A 13,550-nucleotide genomic window follows, 5' to 3' on the forward strand; every position below is an offset into this window, starting at 1 on the left:
CTGCTGTACTGAATACTGTAGGCAACTGTCACACCATGGGAAGTATTTGTACATCTAAACATATCAAAACATAGAAAAGGTACATTAAAAATATGGTATTCTAATCTTATGGGACTAGTGTTGTATATGCAGTCTATCATTGACTAAATCTTCATTATGCAAAGTTGATTATGTGAAGTCTTCATTGACTAAAACTTCATTGACTAAAATACAGCATTTAACTGTATTTATTATTTTTCATCTTTACCCAATATTTGGAACTGTTTAAAAATATGTTTCCCCTTGTATATCAAATATACCCACAGGAAGTCTATATAAATCCTGAATAAAATAATAGGTTTAAGAACAAAACATAGCTGTATGGGTCTGACGTGGAAGATTTTTGGATAAGTAAAATTTTGATACACTGTTACATTTCCAAAAATAGTTAAGAGAGTACATAGAAATCTGCATGCCCTTTACCCAAATGCCTCAGTTATTAGTATTATGTCATATTTACATGCATACTCTCAGTAATACACAATATTCGTTTTTTTGTTTTTGTTTTTGAGATAGTCTTGCTCTTGTCACCCAGGCTGGAGTGCAGGGGCACGGTCTTGGCTCACTGCAACCTCCACCTCCTGGGTTCAAGCGATTCTCTTGCCTCAGCCTCCCACGTAGCTGGGATTCAGGCACCCACCATGCCTGGCTAATTTTTTGTATTTTTAGTAGAGATGGAGTTTCACCATGTTAGCCAGGTTGGTCTCAAACTCCTGACCTCAGGTGATCTGTGCGTCCAGGCCTCCCAAAGTGCTGGGATTACATAAGTGAACCACTGTGCCCAGACAGTAATATACAATATTCTGTTCTCATTAAACTTTCACCCATTGGTGTTTCTCATCTGAATCAATTATTATTATGAAAATTGCCCAATGGCAATTTGTTAATTTGGGTAATTCTAACTTTATCATTCTTTCTATATTTATTAGTAGAGCTCTAAGAGAAAGCATTTTTTCTTTATTATTTATATCAGTATGGATTCATGGATTTTTATTTTATGTGATGAGTTCTGATTCATTTATGTTCTTATTAATTTGCTTCTCAAATTGGCTTAATTTGGCCGGTTAAACTCTCTCCAAGCTGTCTTCTGCGTCCTTTTCAGAGGTCCCCATCATTCCTGAGAATTTCCTTATTTCTTGGCACAAGTTGGCCAAGGTTAATCTTGTACTTTTTCTGCCCAGCTTTGGATCGGCTGTTTCTTTAAGACTACTTGGTTCCTTTTTAGTGGATAAGCACATTAGAAATTGTTTTGTGGTTATTAGTCAGTCATCCATTCAAAAATCTTACATTTATTTTAGCATTGCTGTACGTGACTGATCTCACATTTACTCTGCTTGCACATTTCTTAATGAGAGACAACCTCTAAGAAAAACTTTAAAAATATTCTGTGTAATTATTAAAATTTAAAATAATTGGTAAAATAAGAATATTTTATATTTGAAAGTCCTATAGATTCTGATTAGCTTAATAATACTCATTTTTGTGTGTGTGTATCATGGCTAACTTATCGAGGGGGAAAATGGTACCTTTTTTCCCCAAAAAATTCAGGCCATTGTACATTTAGAAAATAAAGATATAGGATAGTTAAATACATACTTTTTGCTTTTAATGCCATTGCTAGTTCCAATTTATTCTACATTAATAAATGCAAAACAGTTTACCAACTTAATAAAAATGTACCTTTGATAATGAAAATTGACAGGTAAGATTTGCTTATTCCATTTATATTTGTTGCTCAAGCATCTATTTTCATCGTTGTATTTCTATGGGAGACTAATGTCCTGGAATTTTGGAAAACTGTAATTACGCTAATATGATTCATGGCACCTTTGACATCTGTTTAGACATATGAAAAGTAGATTTCCTTTTCCAGTTAGTATTTTTGACAAGGGCAAAATTTTCCCCAAAATGTATTTTCAAATGTAGTCAGCTAACTCCTGACTTTGATAGAACACAGAGTACAAGTGAAAATCTTCCTGACTCTTTTTTGCTGCAGGGCCGCTCTAAACTAAGTGCAGGCCACTTGATTCTCCCTGACTTCAACCCAGTCATGGACTCTGGGACAATCAAGGGCTATGAGTCCTAGAGGAGGGTCACAGTGGCTCATGATTGCATTAGCCTTCCTGCTAACACGGGTCTGACCAATTTCTCCCAATAACTGGACTTCTTTCTTAAAAACAGGAACCTGCTAGGTCTGTTAACGGGACACTTCTCCTGTCCCCAGAGCTGAATATCTTCTTTAAATTCTTTAATTCTTCTATCATTGTAACTTACACACATTTCAATAAACTTAAGACTAAAGCATGTTTTTAAATTATTTTGGCAGATTTCAGCATAAAAGCTATAATAGCTCTGAACTTCAGGGCCAATATGAAAGCTTCATGATATGGATAAATGTGAAAGAAAATTCATTAATAATGGTGTATTTTGGTGGGAGGCTCACAAGTATAGTATAGTCCAATTTCCTCACATTATAGATTTACAGATGAGGTGGAGAGGTGGCTTTATTTATATAACTTACTCACTCTTATTTGGAATGAGGTCTAAAGTAACCCCCAAATTCAAAATCAAGACATGAACTTTGCTTCCTCTGAAGCTGGTTGTCCTACTATGTAACATTTCACCTTCCAATTCCATCTTTTCTTCTCTTCCATTGGGAAGAGAAGAACAATGGAAGAACATTCCACTATTCTCTGTTCGCATATCTTCTGATCAACAGCTAATTAATTTCAATGACATTCTTAATATTATCTTGCTTGCCAATAACGCCATTTTTTTTGATTTTAGAATACTAGTTAAGAAAGAATTCTATCTAAATCATTTAAACTTTCTAGAACCTAAGAAGTATCGTGGGGGTTGGGAGTTAGCTTAAGCTTTGCTTTCACACTCCTTGATAGATTGCAATTGAAATAATAATTTATAGGTTATTTAAAACTTTTAATTTAGTGTAACTCTAATTTAATATATAAAAGCTCTGAAGACCACGTATCCACCTTAAAAAGAAACTGAACTGAGCACAGTATTCAGGTAGCTATAGAACCTATTTTTTTTTTTAAATGTTGAGGGAAATCCAAATAAGTTACATACATTCTGTTTTATTTTTAAATACCTCCTTTTGTCTTAATAACTTAGGTCATATAAAATAAAAAAATTTTAGAAATGAAGCAATTGATGGAAATGTTTGAAAAGGGAAAATATAGGACTTGCACATACTATTATTGACAAAATATTTGAAGATCCTAAGTTTTTACTGAAGCAATACAAAGGATTTATAATGAACTTGATCTTAAATAATGAAAAGGTGTAATATATTTTTACAGTATCCAGGAGTCCAACATGATTTAAAAGGGTATTTTAAATGACATTAAAGTTTAAAATGTAGAATTTCTTTCAGTCTTATTCCCCTCCCCAAATCCTAAGCGAGTACACGTCTCTAATTTCTAGCCAGGGGACTATTGCTTATCCTCCGACTTTGCCCCAGCCTCATCCCATACAACTGCCTAATTATTGCCAAATCTAATTTTTGTGAAGCGCTCCCACAGTGACTATTGATAGCTCCACTGGTCTGTCTAAATGTTGACAAACTGCTTGCTTAGTGTTCAAATTACTGAGAATAAAGTGAAAAGAAACACTTCTTTTCATACAACAACATGTCTTCCAATAGCTTTCAAACATTAGAACTACTTATGTATGGCGTTTGTATCTATCGTCAGAGATGTTTTTGCAGAAAGTTAATTGTTTGGGCTAGTTATAATAAAATGTCAAAAAGGAACATGATTTTTCAAAATCAGACTCAAAGTCATACATTTTGCCTAAGTGAGCACTACACATTGCAATCAATTATAGATCATTAGGCCATATTTCTAGGGAGATGAAAGTATAGGAAAATATCATACAGAGATAACTACCATTACTATTTTTTGGTAATAGTCTCTTCAATGTCTAATTCTAATGGGAGCTATGTTAACCATTTTAGAACAAAGCAGTGTTTAAATTAGGGCTCAGCAAGTGGTAGCTCTGAATGCCAACAGAGAGCTGCTCTTCTCAATGCTCAACTGGCAGGACTCGGGGAAGGAAAAGAAAAAACAAAAATAGTATAAAGGACAATAATCATAAAGAGTATGTGGCGTAAGAAAAAAAGAATATACAACCTAGAGGGGTTTGTGAGAATGATCCTGAAATTGTCTTGAGGGCCATGAAGTGGCTTGAATAAAACTGATTTCTTCTTTTTAAATTAATTTGTACTTGTGTGACTTACAAAGATTAATGTATTTCAAATATGTGTCTAACATTGTCCAATAGTATTTTTGCCATTGGTAAAACTACAAATGCTTAAAAAAAATGCATTACCGGTTTCAAAATTAACAAAGGCTTATTAAACATCTATTATACCCTGGTGATAAAAAGGTACATAAGAAAGGTAATCCCTGTACCAAAAGGCTCCCAGTGTAAGTAGCAGCCATCTTCAAACACAACTAAACTATGAGATAAGTACCAGATTGGTGAAAAGAACCAAGCATTATTAGATAGATAATTAATTCTTTCTCTAGTGCCTGGGGGAAGTATCTTCAGAAAAAAAAAAAGATTTCTACTTAAAATAGTCCTTGAAGACAGAACTGAGTTATGCCAAATATAAAGGGAATTCCAGGCTAAAGGCGCAGCAAAAGGAATAGTATATTTGTGCTGAAATATTACTTTTCTTTTCCTTTCATATGCTTTAAATCAGGAGTTCCAAATTTAAATGCCCACAGAATCTGCCAGGTAACATAATCAGGGACACATTGCAATCATTTCAAAATTTAATTTAATTATACTTTGAAAAAAAATGACATGTCCCTATCATAAATGGGAAACCATTATTAGCAATTATAAATGGAAAGTAACAGTAAAAATAAACACAATGAAAACCAAAATAATTTAAATATATTTTATATTTAAACAAAACAATAAAATAAAAGTATACTAAATTTAATCAATGTATAAAATGCATTCTGGAATGAGAAGAATGAAATTCTTTATGAGCTGTCACTAATAAAAGTATATGTAGCTTAATGACTTAATTTCAAAGGAAAATTAAATTCAACTCAAGATAATTTCAGTTTTTAAAAATATTGACTAGCATGGAACATCTCAAATCACATTAATTTCAAATCAAAATATTCAATAATTTTTATTCAACAGATTTTTGGTTTGAGAGGCTTGCTCCATAATGTACTTTTCTGTAATTATCAATTTATTTGGTAATGTTCTTAAAGTGTTCTTTTTCTACTAACTGCTGCCTTCAAGTTAAGAAAAAAAAATCTTATAAAGATTTTATATTGTCTTCCTAGTGTTTCTTCATAATATTCAAAATGTTTTCATGTTGTTCCCCAAAGTTGTTCATGAGCAGATCATTCACAAGAGACAAAACCCAACATCCCATCATCAGGAAGTGCGTGTGTGTTTCCAATGTTATCATCACATGCACTTGGTACTGTTTATAGGAAGAGTTGATGCACTTTAAATTTTGGTTGGTCTATAAAATACTAAGCCAATGTTAACCAAGCTTGTGATCTCTGAAGTTTAATGTGTTGTCCAGAAATATCTTGAATATCCTGATACCTTAGTAGACAAGTCAAGACTTTGTGCAAAAAGTCAGGATGGAACAATAACGCTTGTAGACACTGCCCATATTTATTAGAAGCAAAAGAAAAATTTAGAATTTAGTGGCCCATGCCTAAACATGATTGGCAATTTTAATAGCGTAGATAACCTAAGTATTTTTCCTTTTTTTTTTTTCCAATTTAAGCTTCTTTAATGTTGATGAAAGGTATTTGCAGTTCATATAAACCATACTTATGTGAAGGATAGCAGATGCTTCATATAAATTATCACTTTGATATACATATCTTATGGTTTATGAGAAAAGAGAAAAAATAATAAATCAGTTTTGCTCCCTTTCAATGGGTTTTTTTTTAAGGGATTTTTTTTAGGTCTTGTCAGCAACATCAAACAAAAGGTACTGAGTACTCCACAGGGTACAGAATGCTGCCAAGAACCTCAGAAAAATTACATGACATGGAGAAAATGCACTTCTTGCTCCTTGAAGAACTTACAGTCTAGGGATTTGACAACTCGCAGTCTTAGGAACTGAGTGAAGAACAAAGTAAGGCAAATTCTGCATCCCCTAGAGCTATTGTGGATTGAATCATTTTAGAATTTGGAATTAATGCAATCGAGATGAGAGACAAGACTAAATTTGGCCGAGAATTCGTTCAGGCTGGCATAGTTTTTATTAACATCTGTCTAGTAAACAGAATGGACCTAACAGACAACTGAAAGTAAAGACTAGATCTCTTGAGTGCAAGGGCTAAAACTACTTAATTGTGGTTACTTATTTTAAAAAGCAAACATATTGAATGGTATGACTAGGGAGATTATACTAGTTTAAAAATAGGCCAGGTACTGACACTGCATTCCCCTCATGCATTGCTCATTTAAAGTAGTGAATATTAAAATATGTGGGCTTTACATCTAACCCACAGAAAGCCCACCACAAATGTTTTGTGTATCAAATATCCACCTTATGTGTACTATGAAAGTTTTATTTATGCCCCATTAAGTCAAAAGTAAATAGTCAAATTATAGTAAGCTACCTGCGTATTTTCATATGGATGGAAGGTCAGTATAACTAAATAGGAAATAAATGGTGATCCTATCTACCTATATAAAAAAAGAGTATCTTTCCAGATTTTGCATACACCTCATTATAAGAAGAGGTATGCAGGTTTTAAGGTTTCACAGTTGTCAGAAAAACAGCAGTTATGCCTGCAGTATCTCGTTAGCATCTGACTCAGTTATTTTTAGATTACATTGTTTAGACATTGTAAACCCATCTAAAACTTTGTAATTATTTTGAGATGGTTCCAATGTTAACCCTAGAATCATTGTCAGAAAGAGTAACAATGTGATGTAGAAGAACAGCTAATCAACATGATTAAATATGCTCATTTTCAGAAAAACAATCTGGTCATCTGGAAACAATCACAGCTACAACCTAGGGAACACTCCCATATGGGATACTGATCTGACCAAGGCACACTTTCTAAGCAGAAAAACTATCACATCAGGGTGAATTTCGGCCACTTCAGAGGAGCTGCCTATAAACATCCAAAGAGACCTTCTTAGGCAGCAGAACTGGTCCAATTCCTCTCAAAGCAGTTTGACACAACCTTAACCACATCAACCCAAAGCTTGAAGTTAAGTCAAAAGAGCATATTGGAGCAAAAGTGGACAGATGTGTAAACTCTAGCACATGCTTACTGCTGTATTAAGTCTGAAGACGAGCACGTCTTACCCACAACAGTATTGCTCCAGGAAGCAGGGTAGGAGTCGTGGTAAATTAGAAAATAGACTATTAATTGCACAATTAATAGAAAAGTAAAAACATGTTTCAAAATCTACAATAAACCTGTATCCAAAGGAGTCCTATACATCAGTGATGTGCTGGACTTTGAATTCTGTGGTTCAGCTTTGCACTGGACTCGCTCCGGCCTACTGGTCTGGGTCCGGCTTGCTTCCTGCCCGTTGAAGGGTGAATACGCTACACAGAGCTATGATGGTTTCTACTGAGTGGTAAAATTCACAGAAGTTCCAGGTTCATCATGTCAGGATCATTCCTTGTGCAAAGGTTGATGTAGATGAAGATAAAGTAGTTTCTTGGTCAATAATTGCAATTTGTTTATTTCAAAGTCAGTGGGTTTCTTAAATGGTTCTATTACAATTGACCCAGGTTTAATTTCATCCATCTCCCTGAAAGCAAAGCACTTGGTGCAGGTAAACCTTTTTTTAGGCTTGTAGTGGTTGAGTTCAAAGAAGAGAGCTGCACCTTTGATTAATTTTTCAACATGTTTCTAGAGCTCAATGTCCACATTAAAATGAATATATGTATCTTCTTTTCTTGAAGCCACAGGAATATCTTGCACAGGAGTTAAGTCTATGCCATTCAGATCCTTTACACTAACTGTAATATAGGGATCGATGCACTGCCCAGCATCTATCAAACCAATTTTCTCAATTCTGATAGTGAGTAATGTCATTCCTGGTTCCGATGGCAACCTTGGTAATAAAGTACTGGGAACTCTAGCAGGAAAAGAATCAGGAGACCCTGCTCCAGCACCACCCTCTTCTTCATCTTCTTCAAATTCCAAATTCTCTTCTTCACCAGGTACCAAAATTCTTCTTAATGGGACAAGCTGAACATCAAATGGGAATTCTTTATTATATGTAAGAATATTCTTTAGGATTGGTTCTAGCTTCTTCGGGTCCTGCGGTTTAAATTCTTCTTGAGACTGTGTGGACTGTAAAGTTGCACTTCGCAATTCCAAGCATGTTGCAATTTTGCCTATGGTTATCTTTTGTTCTTCTGTAAATTCAGAATTATTGTGTTGAGCTTCGGCCTCTTTTTGTAGATGTCTTGTGAATATCTGATACCCGTCTATCGCCTCCACCAGTTGGCCCCAAGAGTCGAAGTCGGCGCCTCTCCTAAAACTGGCACCCCAGTGCTGCAGCAGACTCCAAGTCACCTCCGACATGGCCGGTCCCCACCCCGTCCCCTCCCACGCCTACCCCAGTAAGGCCAGGTTCTAGGGCGCCATCCTCCCTGGGCTTGGTGCCCACATTGACAGGGCCAGGAGGAACCACTACGGCCACCACCACCGCCCGCCGAGGAGCCGCTCAAGCCCATTGTCAAGGCTCTCTTGGGTGGTAAGGGCTTCTCTCTATAGACCCAACCAAGTAGCTTTGGCTTCCAGTGCAAAAACTCGTATATGTGGATCAAGTCCTTTGAAGAACCATCACGGTTTTAGAGCTATTCTCTATGCACTGTTCTACTTTCAAATACTCATGATGGAAAGTTTAATAACCAAACATTTCACATGTTCACACACTATGACTAAAGGGTATTATCACAATATACATTACTATTTTTTATATCTATATCTGCATCTGCATCATTATCTAGGATATCTGTAACACATTTTTAATATCTGTATTCTTAGTATTCATTTCTAGGCAAAGGCAGATTATTACTACTTAAAGCAATCAGTTCCGCTTTGCAGTTCTTTCCCTTTCTCATCACATTGCCATAGAGGGACAGGCCTGTATGGGCAAAGGGTTTTTTTTCCACCGTGGGAAGGGAACCTCAAAAACTGAAGCCCTGAAGGCTACATGGGAGCAGGACAACTCCCCCTCCTCTCCAGAAAGACAAAGAGAAACCCTATCTCCCTAATGTAAACAAATGCCTTTTGGGAAGAGAAAGGGAAGGTTTCTGATTTCTTGCCCATCGGAATCAAAAGAAATGCCTCGGGGTTGGGAAGGGAGATTAAATAAGCATTTCAGAGTTTATAATCCAGAATTTTATATTTATATGTAATCAAATGAATAACTTCAAGTGTTGCCCAGGTGGGAAGAACATGTTTGGGACTGGAAGGAAGGTCCAACAGACAGGATTCTAGGCCTTTTACACTGCACTTGCAACTATTGCATCTGTGTTTTTCTCTGCTGAAAAAAAATTCAGAGCCACACATTTACACCCCAACCCCAGGTCCACGGACCAGTACCAGTCCATGGCTGTTAGGAACCAGGCTGCACAGCAGGAGGTGAGTGGCAGATGATCCAGTGAAGCTTCATCTGTTTGTATAGCCACTCCCCATTGCTCACATTACCGCTTGAGCTCCCCCCCCGTCAGATCAGGGGTGGCATTAGAGTCTCATAGGAGGGCAAACCCTATTGTGAACTGTGCATGTGAGGGATCTAGGTTGTGTGTTCCTTATGAAAATCTAATGCTTGATGATCTTTCACTGTCTCCCATTACCCCCAGGCAAACAAGCTCAGGGCTCCCATTGATTCCATATTATGGTGAGTTGTATAATTATTTCATTATATATTACATATATATAATAATAATATAAACAATAACAATAATAGTAATAATAATAGAAATGAAGAAACAAAGTACACAACAAATGTAATGCACTTGAATCATCCTCAAACCATCCCCCCTGCCACATCCCCAGATTGTAGAAAAATTGTCTTCCACAAAAGTAATCCTTGGTGCCAAAAAGGTTGGGAACCATTGCTCTAGATGAAAAGTCAGCCTAAAACCTCTGTGGCAGTTGGAACTAATGTGATACTAAGGGGCATACTGTCTATATACTGTGGCTTTCCCCATCATTTACACAAGCCATTTTCATTTCTGAAAGCCAGTTTCCTCCTTTACAAGTTAGCTCTTGCTGAACATAACTTACAGGACTGTTGTGAGGATTAAATAATATAAGGTAGATGAATGCTTTCTGTAAAAAAAATACAAACAACCACTGTATTAGCATTGCAGGATATTACTAATAGCAAAAATCTGAAGGTTGAAACTCAGGTCTGTTTTTGTAATACCTTTTTCTCTTCACTTCTCTTTCAATTTCTCATGCAGTAAGCTTTGTGACTTTAGATTTTACTCTTCTAAAAATGCCCCTTGATTAGGGTCATCTCAGGTGACAGGATAGACACAATTGCTGTTCTTCAGGGCAAGTTTGGTGATTATAAATCCTGGAATAATTCTCAGTCCTAAAAAAATATTTGTTTTAGGAAGTTGTGCTTCACTTTGTCATTTACCTGGTGAATTTATTATTCTATTAATCCATTCCTGTTTGAGAACTCTGTATTCCAGTTCTTACTGACTTTGAAGGAAAAGTAGATTCAAATTCAACCTGCTCTGGCTTTTTTGTGACATTCAGGGATCCATTAAACATGATCTGGATCAACATGAGTGAAGTTTTAAATGAGTAAGTCATTTTTGGGTTACTGGTGCCACCAACCTTATTCTCAGGATTGAAAACAAAATGGCTCTCTCATTCTTCCAACCTACCATCACACCCTTTTATTTCATCAGTAAATTCACTGGAAGAAAAATGTTATAGAATCTTTGAGTTGGATTTTCTTGTATGGTTCCATAATTCTCATGAAAGGGACTCAAGATCCAGAGTTGCTAAGTGATTTTACCAAGACTGTGCTCTGTTAATCAAAATGGGGTCTAGATAAAATCACCTAGATAATTTTAAATCAGTGTTTTCCAAACATGTCCCATTGCTACTTTGGCAGAATGTTCCTTCCAGGATAGTGTAATTGGTTGATATTATCTTTCCAAATTCCCAGTACTAATAACAGAAAGTTTTATCAAATAAAAAAAATGAGTTATGTGTATTTCAAAACACAAAAAAGTACCATGACTTAAAATTCAAAAATATTTTATGATGCATCATAGAGAGTATCCTCCAATGGCTTTGCATGAAGAAAAATTTCATATTTCTGTAGGTGTGAGTGGCTGCTCCTCTGCTGATTCTCATTTCTTAGTTTCCACTGAAGTCATTGTTTGCCACATATCACTAGTTTGGTCGATTCCTACTGGGCAGATTTCATCCTAATTATTCCGTTCTCTGTATCCTTGCCTAGTGTAAACCACCCCCAGCCTGAGGCATTTGCACCTTAAGTATTGACAGTGGGAGGCTGAAGCCTACTCAGTTGGGAGCTCTCCCAGCCATTTTCAAAGATCTTGTTTCTTTTTGGAGGCTTACTCTCCTGCTGATAAGATAGTTATCTTCTGCTCATAGAGTTTCTTGCCTCTATGCCAGCCACTGATTTTTTTGTTTGTTTTTGTTTTTTGAGACAGAGTTTCGCTCTTGTCACCCAGGCTGGAATGCAATGGCACAGTCTCGGCTCACCACAACCTCCACCTCCCGGGTTCAAGCGATTCTCCTGCCTCAGCCTCCTGAGTAGCTGGGATTACAGGCATACTCCACCACGCCTGTCTAATTTTATATTTTTAATTGATACGGGATTTCTCCATGTTGGTCAGGCTGGTCTCGAACTCCCGACCTCAGGTGATTTGCCCGCCTTGGCCTCACAAAGTGCTGGGATTACAGGCATGAGCCACCAGGCTTGGCCCTGGATTCTTAATTATTAATTAATACAACAAAGGCTTTAAAAAGAAGATGTTCCCATTTACAAACTGAAGAAATCCAAAGGCATGGTTTGGGTGTTGGAGCTGGTGGCAAAGGTGTTTTAGCAGCTGCAGAAGTGGGAGGAAATAGTAAGAGAGACCATTATTAGTTATAGCTTGGAAGAATGTTTCCACATGAAAATGATCAATGTTTTTTACCTGTGACTTTGAAATGTAAAAAATGCCTTTCCTTTGGTGCCTTAGTCATTTCCATGTCTCTCTCCTTGTCTCTTCTTAATAAAAGTAATGAAGGAGCAGGAACAAAGCATTACACATATACTATGAATATAAATATACCTGAATCCTCTCCTGCAGCTCCTACAAAACTCCTTTAAAATACTCTTCTCCATCTTCATAATCCTATAATCAGTGGGAATATTTCCACATGCTGTCAAAATTTCAGAGATTCTTCTCTTAGGCTGACAGAGTAATGGGCAGTTTTAGTAGTAACTGACATCAGTAGGAAGACTATCATGAGATAGTAGACAAAATTTGACTTTTATTTCTTTGAGGGTACAGTACGGATATAGCCAAAGATAAATTCATGGCAAGGGAAAATAAAATTAATGAACTAACATTTATTGAATAATTACCAACAGCCAGGTAATGTGAAGTAGCTATTTTTATCAATTCTTGACCATGTCATCAAAAAGCGCACCAAAAACCACAAAGGGAGAGAAGTAAGTCTGCCTTTTGAGAGCTGAACAACACAATTGAAAAAATAATCCTAAAAAGAATAGGCCTACAAGACTTGGTTGTAAAATAATTGAAAGTTATATGCCTTTATTCTGAGCAAACTATCGCAAGGACAGAAAACCAAACACCGCATGTTCTCACTCATAGGTGGAAATTGAACAATGAGAACACTTGGACACAGCGTGGGGAATATGGCACAGTGGGGCCTGTCGTGGGGTTGGAGGAGAGGGGAGGGATAGCATTAGGAGAAATACCTAGTGTAAATGACAAGTTAATGTGTGCAGCACACCAACATGGCACATGTATAAATAATGTAACAAACCTGCACGTTGTGCACATGTACCCTAGAAGTATAATTTTTAAAATAATAATAATAATTTAAAAATTAAAAAAAATAAAAGCTGAGGAATTTCAAACTACTGTTAATTAAAACTGTAATCATTTCCTAAATAGGCATAAATAAAAGGGATGTTCTTGATGTTAAAAAAAAAGAAAGTTATATGCCTTTCTTCAAATATTGTGTCCATCTATTAGGGAAGCTCATAAAAGTAGGGGCTTAGAGAAAGACAAAACATGGAGGCAAATATTGAGAATGCCCACCTAATACTCTTAAGCAGGAGCCCTCCTGACTGGCCAGAGTATTATGTCTATATGACAAATGTAGCTATGTGGAGAAAGCTAGAGTTATGTCATACACCTAAGTAAATAACCAACTTTCCTTTTCAAATTCCTCACTCAGCAGGAACGTTTCTGTTCAGTTGGCTTTCCATATAGCTCACCTTCA

At 36.3% G+C, this 13,550-nt stretch overlaps 1 pseudogene across 1 annotated transcript; it reads right to left on the bottom strand.

Moving 5' to 3' along the window:
* Positions 1-6,625: 6,625 nt before the first annotated feature.
* Positions 6,626-12,400, bottom strand: LOC105524443 (annotated as a pseudogene). The gene is made up of 2 exons (XR_001003762.1): positions 11,531-12,400; positions 6,626-8,633 (listed from the first exon to the last, which is right to left on the bottom strand). The product of XR_001003762.1 is annotated as an axin interactor, dorsalization-associated protein pseudogene (transcript).
* Positions 12,401-13,550: the final 1,150 nt, after the last annotated feature.

This window comes from Colobus angolensis, unplaced genomic scaffold (genome assembly GCF_000951035.1).
Source record: "Colobus angolensis palliatus isolate OR3802 unplaced genomic scaffold, Cang.pa_1.0 Scaffold5, whole genome shotgun sequence".
Lineage (NCBI taxonomy): Eukaryota > Metazoa > Chordata > Mammalia > Primates > Cercopithecidae > Colobus > Colobus angolensis.